Below are 16,053 nucleotides of genomic sequence, written 5' to 3'. Positions count from 1 at the left end.
GGTCATTTTGTTCTCTAACCCGACAGATTTATAAGAAAAGTCTATTTTGCTGCGACTGAATCTTCTAACACAAAACAGTGATACCCCAAGCACTGTCAGCACATCAGAATTTAAAGTATCACTTTAATTCAGAACAGAGAACAAGCTGAGCCGCTTAAAAGATAAAAATATAAATAAACTCAATGATTAATGTTAAACATAAAATATTTTCGTCATGTGAACACATGCGTTCCCTCTGGGGCTGTCATGTTTGTTGTTAACAAACTTAGACCTTTTTTTTTTTTTTTTTTTTTTGCTTAATATTTTTCCAACACAGAAAATATGTGTACATATATTTGGCGGCTGCATTTCTGTGCATTCATAATGCCCCCCTAAAAAAAAGAAAAAAAAGAAAAAGTAGCAAAATTCACTTTAACAGCCAGAAGTCCACATAGTGAAAAGTGATGTTATAGTCTCTCTGCGTGTCTCTCCACGGACGACACTACGCTCTCCTTCCAGACATCTCATTATTTTGCATCTTCGTCACTCTTATTAAAGCCATATATCATAACTTGAGGGCAGTGCCCATCGATGTAGCAGAATACATACATGTCAAAACATTATCTACGCGTGTGAAACCGGGCTACGTCCTGCACTCAGGAGGGCCATGTGCAAAATGAATAATTTATTCAAATGAATTATAATACCTCCATCTCCCGACCAAGGCTTTTGTCTGAGGGAGATTTCTGCCTCACATTTCAGTTCATACAGTTGGCATTGCATAAACTGGATACCTTTCTGGACAGATTTGCATAGAAACACCCTGCAATGTGGTGAAAAGGGAGCAATTAGGATTCATGACGGTGCCTCCCCTCTGGATGCTCTGCTGCCATGTGAGACGGCAGCAACTGATTGAAATGGAGGAGCATGGCCTTGTTCAGGCGCCTCTGTCTTCATTCTATCGTTTCGTCCTCCTGGAGGGAAGCAGGGCTGACTTTTGCCTCCAGGACCAGTCTGCTCCTCTTACTCCCTCCCTTCATGAACCCTTTTTATATTTTCATGCCGCCACCAAAGGGCGGATAAGCAAATTCCTCACGGCGGGCTGGATCTGTTGTACGAAGCTTGAGGGAAGGAACCTCTTACACAGTGGGTTAACAACATCATCAAGCGCGGTGTGATTAGTAGTTAACAAATGCATCGGGTCACATTGTGCAGTTGTTTGAAACAGGTGATGGAGTCCGTGCTGTTGGTGTCTGGCTCCTCGGAGCATGTGGGAGGTGTTTGACACAAACGAGGCTTCCAGCTCACAGAACCAAGAACAGATGGTGATGGAAAATGAGGCACCTCTCAGAAGCATTGAAACCTCCTCCAACGACCCTCTGCACATTTCTCTCTGTCTCTCTCCCCATGTTCCTTTTCCCCTCTTTTGCTCTTGTTTGTCTTCACAAATCTATATTTCTTTCCCCCCCCGCCAAGATAACTTAAAAGCACGTGTTACTGCTTGAACCAATGTAAGGTTTTGTGTTTCCAAATTTTCAAAGAAGTGAAGTTGATGGTTTATAGGAATGCCTGATGTCTTCTCTTCATGGCGGGAACACCGGGTGCTTTGGGTCATCTGCCAGGATGAGTTTTTGTTCACCTGGATGGAGCAAGCAGATGGCAGGGTTGGGTTCGGGGTCTCTCCAGAGAAAGACCGCCTGAAGGCAAGAAAAAAAAAAAAAAAAGACACATTTCTTCTTTAGTATTTACAAGCTGTGCTCCTTTAATCCACCACAGATGAACTGCTCCATAACGTAAGAGCAGAAGTAAACAAGTTAATGTACTCTGCCACAACATGAGGTAGTCACAGCTGCTTGTTAACATAATTACTTAATCACTCAATCACTTGTGTCACTGAATTTGGATGCCGGACAAAATACGGACTTGTGTTTTTAATTGTTGATGGTTTCCAAAAATGCAACGCAGGTCTCTCACAATGATAATCCAAAACCAATGGCCAAACTAATCAGCAAAGCGGCAGGTCTTAAACAAGTGACATGACAGGTAAGAAGACAGGAAGTAAACAGATGGAATAATAACACAAGTGTACCAGGGATAATTGTGTGTTTCCTGAACCATCACACGAGGACAGGCTCAGACTCTGAAAGAGTGGGGACACGATGAGACCCAGGTGGAAACAATCAAGATGAGCAACTTATGGAGAACACATTGCTCAAGCTTCGACATGAAAATCAGGCATGAACTTCAACATGAACTAGACAGACTAGAACAAAAGTAAACTTGACTGAACATGGCCTTGGTTAAAAGAAAGACTCGATACTATAACCAATACAAAAGGCATGACAAATGCCTGTTGAAAATGTTTATCAGACCAGACCCAACATAAGAAGACAAGACAAGACAAGACAAGACAAGACAAGACCAGACCAGACCAGACCAGACCAGACCAGACCAGACCAGACCAGACCAGACAAGACAAGACAAGACAAGACAAGACAAGACCAGACCAGACCAGACCAGACCAGACCAGACCAGACCAGACCAGACCAGACCAGACGAGACGAGACGAGACGAGACGAGACGAGACGAGACGAGACGAGACGAGACGAGACGAGACGAGACGAGACGAGACGAGACGAGACGAGACGAGACAAGATAAGACAAGACAAGACAAGATACTACACAAAACAAGAAGACACCACTGGCACAACTCTCATATATAAAATACATAAATTACAAATGAGAATGACAAACTCAAAATAACAAATCTCGACCAAGAAACAAAATCCTAAAAGACTACCAGGAAGGAATATACCATGACTGAAAGTAAAATCGTATAAACCATTTAGAAAGAGGCGAAGCAGGACATCAGACCTGTGGACACAAAGGCAAAATACAAAACAAAGGACCAGGGACATGATGATTTTGAAGCAACCTGATGATGCGTTTAAGCAGCCAGACGTCAATGTGGACTTCAGAAATTGCTGTTGATAGAAATGATGAATAAATAAAGATGATAGAAAATAATCAGAAAGCAAGAAAGTGGTTATTTTTGGGGTAAAATATGTTTATAAAGGTAAAAAAAAAAAAAAAAAGAATGGTCAGACAACAGAGAAGGAGATAAACTCATGTTAAACTTGGATCACAGCTACAGAAGATCACTCAGGCGGGTGAGGGAGTGATGATGATAGGAAGGTTGTTAGCAACATGGGTACTGAACTCATCTAAGTGTTAGTGGCAACAATACCCACCATTTCATCACAAGTCGGGAGTTGTGTGACTCCCTCAGTGTCAACATGGATCTGGAGCTCTGGGAAATGTTTCCTGCATCTTGTCGAATACATGAATGGAGTTTTACCATGAAAAGATGCTCCATCGACATTCCTATAGGATGTCACGTGTGATGGTAAAACAGTGGAGCCATTCATAACAAGACTGCGTATATAAAGGACAACTAGAACCAGTTAATCACTGGGAGATGACACTGCAGATTACTAAAATATGGGAAGAAAGGATTTAAACATCCCCTAGTTGCTGTGCTTACCTTTACTTTTATAAAATCTATTTAACACACTGACATAAAAAAAACTCATGTGTATCGATTCCAAATTACTTTATTTTTCATAAACATATAGTTTGTATGAAGCTATGTTATTCAAAAACATCCAAATAGTGTTATCTTTTTTTATTAAAAAAGAAATAATAAAAACTGTTAGTGATGACGGACCATAAAATAGTAAGAGGGTATCAGCGAGTTATTCATCTTTGCAATATGGCCCATGAATACAGCAACAATAAATCTGTATCATACATATTTTAAATATAATTTGACAACATTTAATATTCTGCCGAAGGAAATAAAATGGGTCTGGCATCAGTTTATACCTGCAATTATCTTTGTCTGGCACAACTCAGTACTTTAAAAACAGGGATACATGTGGCCATCTCGAAACATCTTCTATTGCCATCTCCACCGGTACTCATTATTTACCTGCAGTTGTTGAATATATGGATAAAGTGTTGCATTATAACGAAAGGCAATTTTCAATTTGAATAACAAAACACGTAAATCCATTATTTGATCCTCTGCTGCCTCCTTATTTTCACCGTGCTCTTTTTTATTGTAAGTAATATAAGCTGATGAAAATGAACAAAGAAACATCTGAGAGATCAGCAAGGAGCTGAACAAGATATCGTGCAATAATAGAAAATTGAGCGTCATTTGCTTGTTTATGTATTTGCCATGCAGCTCAAATATTCAGATCAGATGTGATGGTTACTCGGCATAGCTTGCCGCTCTTTTTTTCTCCAGTACAAGAGAAAACGGAGCATTGTGAATATTCCTATTTTGTAAAGGTGTCTCACTGTATAATTTGACGTGGAACGCTATGGCTCTCAATGTAATGGTTTTACATTTATATTATGCAAATAAACTACGGCAGCAGATGAGGGAGTCAAAGATACAAAGTGGTTCACAGTTTATTGTATAATTGCTTGAATAATGTGAGCAATAAGTGAACAAGTACCGCACACTCATTTGTGTGAATGACTAGTCATGACACAACTAAATGAGTTACTCACACGAGAATCAAATATTTTGGTTGTGAAATTGAATTTAGTTCATCCGGCGGTAGATTAAAACAAGGACTTGAAAAATTTATTGAGCAGCTTATTTTTCGCTCTGCAAAAATGCGAGATGGAGCTCTGTATGGCCGTCCCTGTGGTTGGCTTCATTCAGCAGACTATGGCTTGTGTTTTTTATTCCGGGTAGTGTTTGCCCCCCCCCCCCCCCCCCCCCCCACACACACACACACACACACACACACACACAAAGCACCTGTCTCCTGCAGCAATCTGTCGGAGAAAAAAAAAATGCATACATAACATCCTTTTAAAATAGCTTTCTGCGGGGACTTCACTAAAAAGGCGTGTTGCATCAAATGTTGCTGTCATTCTCCACTGGGTCGAGTTGATGGAAAAGCATTTGCATACTGCACAATCGGAACGCTCTGTGTTGTTTGAAAGTGTGCGCGTGTGTGTGCATGTTTTAATGCACATCTATACTATAAGACTGTTTTTATATGAAGGATCAGTTCATCTAGATTTTCAGAAGACATGATTTTTTTTGCTCCGGTGGCATTTAGTTGTTATTCTCTTTTATTGAAACCGTTTTTTGCTAAATAGTTTTTATGACGACGCTCGCAGACACATCTGTAACCACAATGTCAGAAAACAAAAGCCACATAACGTAGGATTTAATACTCCTCCTAACTCCGTTGTGTCAGCATAATGAGGTGACAGGTGTCTCAGAATCTCTGCACATAAACCCAAACTACTCTCCCAAATACCACAACAACAAGAGAGAACACATGTTTCTGTGGAATCTGGTTAAAAATGACCTTAGAGCGTTTTCGGCAGCAGGAGTGCGATTATCGGCACATGCTGCTCATTGCTTTTGACAGTCAAGCCTTCAGTTTGGATGTTATTAATAGCACATCCTTATTAAATAATTTTCTATAATTTCATCAATAACAATTATGACATTGATAATAATAAAACAACAGTGCAATTTTAAAATCTGGATAGCAATGGTCGAAAAGACAATTAAAGCAGAGTCGGGTTGTTTCATTACAAACTCCCGTCCCTGGTGTATGAGGAGAGAGGGAGATTCGATTCTCTGGCTGTGATTACCAAGCCCTTGGCGATGAGATAGATGACTATGAATCAATTGTGTTCAAGGGGACTCTCACTGGGGCTCTGTAGTAGTTAAAGACGAGAGGCTTTCTGTTAAAAAAACAGCTGGCCTTGGTCAAACAGACCATGAGGTGGGTTCATTGACTACATGCAGTATCCTAAATATTCATGTATACTTAAGGGAGGAAGGAAAGCGGCCACGGTGCTCAAACAAATGCCCCCCTGCCTCAGTCTCCGCCATGGTTAAATGAGCAGCAGCCATCACTGGATAGGAAATGTTTAGCCTTGATCTGTGTCATCCAATCAGGATGTTATAATATATGCCCAAGAGGCTGCTCCTTATTATAGGTTTAGGAAATGCCTGTGAGAGAACTCCGGTGTTGCTGTTCTGTTAAAGACTGGAGAACATAATATAACATGAGTGAATAGGAACAGGTCTGACTGCTGCTGGGTGGCAGTGGGTATTATAATGCTTAGTGGTGTTTCGTGTGCAGTTCCAAATGATAGAGTCAATCAAATAATGCATTTTTAACAAGTGTTTTAAGGATTACAGAAAGACATCAAACACACCTCCACATTTATACCACCAATGAGCCCAATAGTTTTAACGTGTCCAAGGAAACCAGAGTGCCCAGGGAGAACATGCAAATTCCACTCAGGAATACATCGAAGCACAACTGAGGCTTGGACCAGGTACTTGCTATGAACCCGGTGAACCATTCCACTATTGTTTGATCCACACAGTTTTCTGTCTGTTCCATTTTTATTTTTTTTTTTTGTATTACTGATGCAGGAATCGTATGGATCTGCCTCACTGAAGGAGACCTGGATCCCATCCTCTTTGCCATCAGCAGTCTACCTCTCTGAGTGAAGTTCTTTTCTCTGACACATTCAATACCACCAACACTATTGACCTGACATATTGATGTGGAGCGGCCTGCTGCTAAAAGGCATCGGGCCGCGGCATATCGAGCATGCAGTTGGCTAAAGGAGAGAGATGAGACAATGCATACCACAATAAAATAGAAAGAGTGGCTCCTGTGAAAGTCATCCTGCACAGAAACACTTGGTAGATCAAGCAGTTACTGTGTGAGCCGAGACAACAGGTGGCGCTACTCCACCAGTCAGTTCAAAGTCACTCTTAAACTGACAAACAGGGTAGCATCAGTGTGTTAGGATGACACTGACTGAATGAAAACATGGACTGCTACACTGGGCGCAGCCAGAAATGATATATTTTCTCGTGCGGCTGACGTACAGAGGTTGACACTGAAATGAGCCACACCACCCCCAGTATACACACACACACACACACACACACACACACACACACACACACACACACACACACACACACACACACACACACACACACACACACACACACACACACACACACACACACACACACCAATCCCATCATGCTCTCTCCCTCCCCCATCCCCTTGAGGAATAAGAGGGGATTATGTCAAAGCAATTCAATTGTATGAGAGGAAGTAATGAACTCTTCCTTTTATCCATTTGTGTATTTAAAGGTTTATTTGTACCTGTTATCTGTGGCTCGTCATCAGAAATGCAATGATGTAAGAGCAATCTTTTTTTTTGATGAGAAGCTAATGAGGAAATATTAGATCAGGAAAACAATTCTTTCATTGATGTTGCTGCAGCTGTTTGTATTGGGAAAAAACAAAAAGTCAGAAGATTAAAAGTAAATAATGACACACATTAATTGGCCTTACACACTGCCCACGTTATCCACTGTGACGACAAAGGCAGCTACTCCTTGGTTAGAGCTGGCCCTTCTTTATTTAGGTCAGTGGTCTCCAGTCCATTTCATGTTCTGTTGCCTCTACAGTGTCTAAATTGCCCAGCAGGCAGGTGCCATTAGAGCAGTTTGTTTGCAAGGTAAGCAGCTATGAGAAGTGACAGCAGTAGAATTACTAATGCACTTTGGCTGTCATTTCTCTCTGAAAGCCCCTGCAGGGAGGGCCTGATTAAATTGATATTCAACCTTCTGCATGTTGTGGGCCCAGGCTTCATTAGCATAGGGTTTAGATGACACAGAGCGAGAGCTGGCATTAGTGTTGTAGGAAGCAGTTAGACACTGTGCTGTAACTAATTTTCCAATTATAATTGGTGCCTACAATGCAGCACATTAATGATTCAAAGCACATAATAAACAGAGCATGTATGTTTAAAAATCAAGAGAGACTGTGTGTGTGTGTGTTTGTGAAAAGGGTGTATTTTGCTCAGTGGAGGTTCACGGGAAGTGTCATTACACATTAAAAGGGATCAAAACAAAAGTAAGCCTTGAGCTGCCATGAGATAAAAATAACATCCTGAGCATCAGGGCTGACTCCATTATTGTTGTCCACAGGTTAAAGGAAGGTCGGAGTTAATGTCCATTTGTACCAGAAAAGCTGCGCTGTACAGTAACTGCCTCACTAAGTCTATGTCACGATATACAAGATGCACTCCGTTTGCTAAAATCAACCACTATATTCTTTGAGGAAAGATAATCCCCATTACACAAATAAACAAAAAAAACATATTAAACTGATGGACAAGTTGCCAGTCTGAATGGTTATGACTATAGGAGCACCCTGAAAAACGCCCTTTGGGGTCTCTAATTGGATTTTAAATCTCTAAAAGGTCTTGCTCCTTTAGATTTAGATTTGCTTTCATCTCATGAGTCTTCTTATCACACCACCAAGTTAGAACCAAAACACATGAAAACATTTTGCGCTACAATTTATCATTGTATGAATGGTGTTATATCTATTAAAAAAGGTTTGATGTCTCTGAATGAACCAAGCAAATCCGTTAGAAATGTATAGATATTAAAGGCGTAATCAGTCTTTTTATGTATAAAGTGGAACAAGTTACATCCATGGCAATCTTCTTATTTCTGAATAAGATAGCTGAAAAAAAACATGCCCATTATTTAGCAGAATTAACTTGTATCATCCCTGTTGGTGCATTAGGTTAAACTCTCCCCCACTCCAGATAGACACTTATGGCAGTTTCTCTACATTTAACTCAATCTCTCCTCTCTTTTCTTTTGATTTTTCAAAAACATCCCGGTTCAGAAGCAGCTACGCCTTTGACAAGTGTCAGTGTGGATACAGCAAAGGTTTTTTGGGGGTCAGAATTTTCTCCAATCCGATAGCTTACTGTGAGGATTCTAGAAATCACATGATCTTTGCTCAACATTGAATCATACATATTTCTACCTGCACCGACAAATACAGTCCGTTGACATTCCCTTGCATCCTGATGCTACTGTTTTGCGTATTTGTATGCGGAGACAAAACACAGCAGAACATTCAGATTGGGCTCAGCAGAATCATTAATGCAAGGAAATGTACCTTGATACTAGGTAATCCTTCAATATCCAGAAATGTCTACAGTATGCATTCAGTAAAAAAGCACATTTTGCTAAAAAAAACGCCAAAAAACCCCAAAAACCAAGTTTCCACTTTAAGGTGAGAGGTAAAGATCATTTGGTCGAATTCAGGAGATGAGTTTGCGGCATGCTCTGCTGATTATCTCCAGTGGAAAATTGTGTATAGTACCTTCTACAGCAAGGAGTATTTAGTATAAAAGAGTAATTCAACAGAAGTTCTAGATCAGATAAAGCATGACTGAAATATATTAAAACCAAGCTACGGTGTCACCACTTCAGAAATCACACACTGACTTGAACTTCTGAACCGATCGGATGAAAGTCTGACGGAACAGCAAGGTGAAATGTGTAAGTAGCTAGTATAACTGCAGCATCTCCCCAGGGCTGCTAGTAGTGACGTTGTAGAGTATCATATCCCAGAATGCCTTTTTCCAAGGGCAGTTTGAGAAAAGATCTTCTAAAGCGGCGCAGCAACAAGGACAGATGTTTATGGAAACTATGTGTCTGATAGTAAAGGGTTTCCTTAGCTATGTCATTAACACGGGTGTAAATGAGATATGAGGATGTTAATTTAAGCGTTTTTTTTTAACTATGGCATGCACTGCAGGAAAAGTCAGAATTTATAGTCACAGCAGGAATATCCCTGGTTGGAGTCCTGTTGGGGGCTTTCAGTGGAGTTTGTGTGTTCTCCTAAAGGGTGTGTGTGGATGGATACTGACTGTGATTCTTCAATGAAAGGAACTGCTTTTTCCCACTTCAACTCTAGGAATTACACTGTTTTAGTTACAGAAGCAGACACAAGCATCAAAACCGAAACCTGAGCCAGGAGATCAGTGTTGCAGTGGAAGCGGCCGTACGGCTGATGAAGTAACATGAGCATCAAAGCCATAATGTGAGAGTTCATTTGTAAAGCCTGCATTCTGCAGGCTGCTAAATGCTGCAAATGGGGTGCTGTCTTTGGGGAATTTCACAATAATTTGGAAAAGGTTTTTCCTTTCAAGTTTTCAACTTGTACAGGTTTTTGTTTTTTTTAATTAAAATTAAAAAACAATTTCATATCATATCCTGGTCAAACTTGACTTTCACCACTGATTTAAGAGATATACTTTTAATAAGATATATGGATTTGTTGTGAACTGGCACTTGTTTGATTAAACCATATCTAATAAGATACTGAACAAATACGTTTGGTTCTATTGGGACTTTTTCGTCGTGTCTTTCAAGTGACTAAAAGGATGGCAATATTCCCTATGAAGAAAGTCATGTTTCTAAACTGAACTTCTGGGCAGTTTAAATGTATTTTGTTTTTGTGAAATACATCAGTGAATAATGACGAGTGATACTTTAAAATGCCATGCATATATTTAGTAGTTTAAGGTCTGAGGATAGATGAACCAAAGTTTAAAATATCGAGTCTGTATTGAAGCATGTGAATCTTTTTTTGTTTTGTTTTAAGTTTGACCGCACACCAGTTTGGAATCTTCCCATGTAAAGCAACACGCGACCGTAGTGCAGCGAGAAACCCACAGTCCGCTGACCTCCTTTTAACCTGAGTAGCTGTTTTACTGGCTGCACACTGAGACAAGCTGTCTGTCAAGTGTGCAGTCAGAGAGGACAAATGTGGTCTGACCCACCCCGCTTTCCTGGCTGGACAAAGTACAGGAAGGATTGATGTTGTTTACACAAGATTTAATGGACGATTTATTCCGCTTTCCAGTAGCATGGATTCTTTTTCTTTTTTTTAAAGAAGTGAAAAGTGCACATTTAATGAATCTATAATGTTAATTTGAATTATGATTTGAAATCTTATGTAAGTGGGATTAAACCCTGTTTACTTTGTGGATGTGTGTAATTCTGTGTGGTATGCAAATAATCTTCTTGACAGCATCCTCCTTCAAACATCCAATAATACCCTTTAAAAAAAAAAAAAAGTCCTCCGAGCTCCCTGCAGCATGAGCAGTGTGTTAACATCACAAAACTGTGGTGAAGGCCACACTTAGCACAGAGCAAATATTTAAAGTCACTGCTAAAGACATCATCACCACTGCAAATAAATGAATCGAATTCTGCTTATAGCCTCCCCCATCCTCATACCTAAATGGATATTTGATCCCCGGGGAACACCTAGTGCTTTGCAATCTGTGCCGGCTTCCTGGTGGCGCTTCCCCATCTCTCTGAGAAGCAAGCACTGACTTTGAAGTCTGTGAAGCTGATGATAAATATGCTAATGTGTCTGGAGGTGACTCGACGTAGCAGATAGCGCTGTGAGGGGAAAGTGCCACCCATCGTTTAATATATGGAGAGAAGGAGAGAGAGAGGGAGAGAGAGAGAGAGAGAGAGAGAGAGAGAGAGAGAGAGAGAGAGAGAGAGAGAGGGGTGGGGAGGATGGAGGCGGAGGGAGCATCACACCACTGATAAGGCTGAACAAGAATAAACAATGGGAGGAAAAGAGCACTTAAATTGTTGGTCTGTCTGATTCAGGGCTTCGATTCACGGATATCTCCCCATTGTGAGCAAAAATGTCACGCTTGCTCTAAACTGCATGGACAATTTGATCATGTGTCTTTGGTTAATTGGCTTGAGGATCATCCTTTAGACCATAAAGCAGAGTTCAAACAGATATCAGTCTGTTGCGTGGGATTGAACTGACACGAATTGTCCCACAGTTACACGATAGTGTTTGGATGAACAGCATATTTAAAGATGTTTCACAACAGATTCCCACCGTTTTGATTGTGAACAAAGAAGAAAGTATTACTGTCGAATTGAAGGATTTAAACTATTGCAACTTGTACTTTGCTGTTATCAGCTATCATACTTACACACAAAGTCAATTGGGGAAATGGGATGGTTTTGAAGAGCGGCATGATAATGTACATTATTCTTGGGCTGCCTGCCACCAAGGGAAAAGCGTGACAAATGAAGCATCTCAAGCATTTCTCATTATCTATACTATGCCTTAAATTACATGCCGCAATGAAACATTGCTTGAAACAAAAGTAAAGTTAAATAAGGACAATTGTCTTGAAGCATTTCAAGTATCTGTTTTTTTTTTAAATCTCATATCAAGTATGCACATCTAACCATGTGTTTTTTAGTCATCTCTCAAATACTCTTGGAGTTTCCCTGAATTTGTTTGTCATGCACTTACAATGTTATTGTCACTGATAGGCTTCATTACCAAAATGATTACATTTTAATAGGGCAGAATTGTCCTTTACCACGTCAGGAAGACACAATTAGCACATTTAATAACTAATTTATCAGTAACTTCCAAACACCTTCACCCTTGGAGGGTCTTCAGCTCTGACTGTAAACCACTTTTTTTTTAACTTTCTAACAATTGGGGGGGGGGGGGGGGGGGGGGGGGGGGGGTTATTTTTTTTATTTAAGGATTTTTATTATCACTGAAGTCAGACAAGAGTGTCGTCAGCTCTCAGGCTGCCATGAATTATTTAAAAGTGTGAGTGAACCGTATTGAAAGAGATGCATATTTTAAAATAGAAAACTTTCACTCCCAACTTAAGGCTTGAAAAAAAAAAAAAAATAAAAAAAAAAAGTACACGAGCTAGTTAATGGAATTCTGCAGTTCATACACTTTATGCCTCGGGGTTTTTGTGCTATTCTGTGTGCTCTTACCACTGTTTACTTCTCTGAGTGAGACCTTCTACTTGGCAAATACATGCAAAGTGTCTCCTGATGTCTGTAGTGCAAAGCACGCCAAGCTGCTGTCTCTCAGTCTGAACACAGATTTGATACCCTCAAGGTGACAGCGGCAGATCTGTTGCAGGTGTCAGAAGCAACATCAGGGTTGTCAGAAAGCATCCCTCCACATGACTCAGATCTCCGAGCAGCTCAGACATATTTAGGATACAGAAAAGAAGAAGGAAAAAAAAACACGGGTAAACACGCGCAATTCCGGGCCCACTTCGGTGTAAAATGTTTGGTGGAGATAAAACAGTGGCAGTAAAACAGAAATCTCATCTTGCGTCAGCTCGTGGCGTTCTGATCGCGGTGCGTCAGGACGCGCGCCTTGCGCGTCAAGTGCGCACGGACATGCTGTAGGTGTCACTGTCGACGTGGCTTTTGGTCTGCTGGAGTCCGGATAGCCCACCCAGCCCCCTCCCCCCTTTTTTTTGGAGGAGACGTCGTAAGTCAGATGTTCAGAATGCATGGGGCATTGTCTGCCTGGATGTTCGATGGGCTGGCAGCAAAAGGTGACATCTGGTGACTAATGTGCTCAGATGTGAATGCTGCTCCCTCAGTTCTCTGGGCAGCAGCTGCTCTGCAAAGGCATAAATGAGACAGGGGGAGCGATAGAGAGAGAGAGAGAGAGAGGGAGAGAGAGAGAGGGAGATATGGAGAGTGGGGGTGGTCGCTGGGCTCGAGGTGGGGGGTAGGGCTCCGGGTTTGAGGACCATGTTTGTATGTGAGATGGTGCGCATGTTCCACCGCGCCAGCCGTCTGACTCGGAGGGGGTGTGTTTGGAGCAGGAGGAGGAGGAAGGGAGTTGGGGGGCATGTCATGGGAAAATCAATGACTTTCTGTCTGATTCTCGAGGAGGTGACCCCCCCCCCCCCCCCCCCCCCCCCCCCCCCACACACACACACACACACCCTCACGCTCCCTGCTGCCTATCCACGTCTGCAGCGCCACAAAGAGACCACACAGATCAAAAAGAGCTTGTTTTGATCTGCTTTGTGTTTCCTGTAACTAAGTGGCTTCTAGTGCCACTGACCAGTTCACTCACTGCTTCTCCTCAAGTCACAAGGCCTGTCAGAAATGTGTTTTTTTTGAGAAAAGGGATTCAAGTGGTCAGTTTAAACAAAAGTGCCAATTTTATTTAAAGCTTTTGTTTGTTGATTTCAGTTATTTGAATGCTTTTGGGGGGTTTGTCAGCGGAGGTGGTGAGATTCCCATCTGTCAGATTTCTTATGCCAAACCAGATCAATGGAGGTGTACAGGACTCACTTTCCTTGAATAAATTCAAGAAAATACAGTTTTTCTGAAAGTTAGATGAACAAATAAAACAAAGTTTCCCATCATTGGCATTGTATAACTCGTTCATTTAATCCCGTACCTGTCAGTAACATCATATTTGATTGTTATGTCATAACTTTCTCTCAACGCTTTCCTTCATCTGTGTGGCTTTTAAAGCATGAGCTTTGAATTTCTTTTCGAAACATTATTTTTAATATTTCTAAATAGCTTGCTCTAACTTTTATATAATATATTTTTAATTACTTTCTATTATATATTTGTTTTAAACAAATGTATGTTTTCCTTATTCAGTAAAGATGTCTTTTGCAAACCATGAGACAGTTGCTTTTTCATGCAGGTCTTGAAATCAATGACAACATCTAATATGTGCTCAATGCAGTGCTGGCTTCAGATGGAAAAACACCTTATTGTTCGTTTGTTTAATGGGAAACACATAAATACACACATATACACACACACAAATGCCTTCATACATGTAATACTTATTTTTGTTTGGGGCGGGGTCAACTAATATGAATCATATGATGTTATTTTTCTGTAAATTAGCTGGTGTTAGTAGACACAAGCCAGGAATTCTGCATGGAGGCAATAAACTTGAGGTGGAGCTGTGACTTTGTTGGTAGAGTGGTCGTTTCTCAATCGGACGTTTGCAGGTTCAATTCCCTATCCGTCCACATGTCGGCGTGTCCTTGAGCAAGACATTGAATCCCAAAACTGCTCCCAATGGATGGACTGAATGACTTGCGTGGCAGCCACCTCCATTGGTGTGTGTGTGAATGGGTGAATGTGACTTAGCAATGTAAAGTACTTTGGGAACCGCTCAAGTAGTGAAACTGCTATACAAGTGAAATCTGTTTAAAATTGGAGTATTTCTCTGCCACAATAAGAGGAAATCCTCCTGTTCTGTCCATACCAAAAAAAAAGAAAAAGATATATTCACTTTGCAGATATTTCACAACAAAACAAATCTTAAGTATTATCAAGGCGAGAGAGCAATATTTAAGTAATGAAATACAAACAGAAGCACTTTTTTTTCCCCCTATGAGGCGTCACAATTAGAAGAAACTTAACAGTAAGAGAACATCACTACACATATCACCATGCAAACTTTTTCCATTGAAAAACTCATTTCAAAATGTACTTTCCTGCCATTGAAATATCCATGTCACTCCTGCAAACAGAGTGTCTGAATGACAGGCAGCTGGATGACACCCGGCCCTTCATGTATCCGTGTGTGTGTCCTGACCTCAGCTCTGTTCAGACGGAGGTCACTCTGGTGTAGCTGTCCTCATAACCTGTGGACCGCTTTGCTGTTCTACAGTGAAAAAGGGCCCCTTTCCTCTGACCGGGCCGTGGACAGGGTTAAAACAGCCAACAGGGAAGAAGAAATGACAGAAGAGCAAAAACAAGACCCGAAAACACGTAACAAAAAAAAAACACACAACTGAAGTTCGATCTTGAGACACAATCAGTTAATCACCTCCACGGGACTGATAGGGCGGCACACGTTCACGTCGTTTCAGTCCCATAATCACACCAAAATGATTTGTGTCTTTTCTTTCGAGTGAGGGGATCACATGAAGCTGATCGTGGATCAACACCCTCAAACATGTGGTCATCTGTGGCATTCATATGGACACGCTGCTTCTTAGGAGACACTTGAGCCCCACTTAAAAGGCATCACGGGCTGCTTTCGATTATGGAGGCGGTGGGCTGCTTTAGGTTTTGATGAACTAGAAGTGCATATGCATTCCACAAAGAATGTTAATGAAACACATTCCTCCCTGTTTCTCATGGAAACCAGCTTGGATTTAGGGATAAGAAGGTGGAGAAAAGTGAGGTCCCTTTTCCCCCTGTACCCCCCCCCCCCCCCTGTACCCCCCCCCCCCCCCCCCCCCCCCCCCACACACACACACACACACACACACTCTCTCACCACCTCCCAAAAAATAACTTACAAGATGCAGATGGAG

Source organism: Lipophrys pholis, assembly GCF_963383615.2.
Source record: "Lipophrys pholis genome assembly, chromosome: 1".
In the NCBI taxonomy this organism is placed as follows: Eukaryota; Metazoa; Chordata; class Actinopteri; order Blenniiformes; family Blenniidae; genus Lipophrys; species Lipophrys pholis.
Note: the sequence above shows the minus strand (reverse complement) of the source record.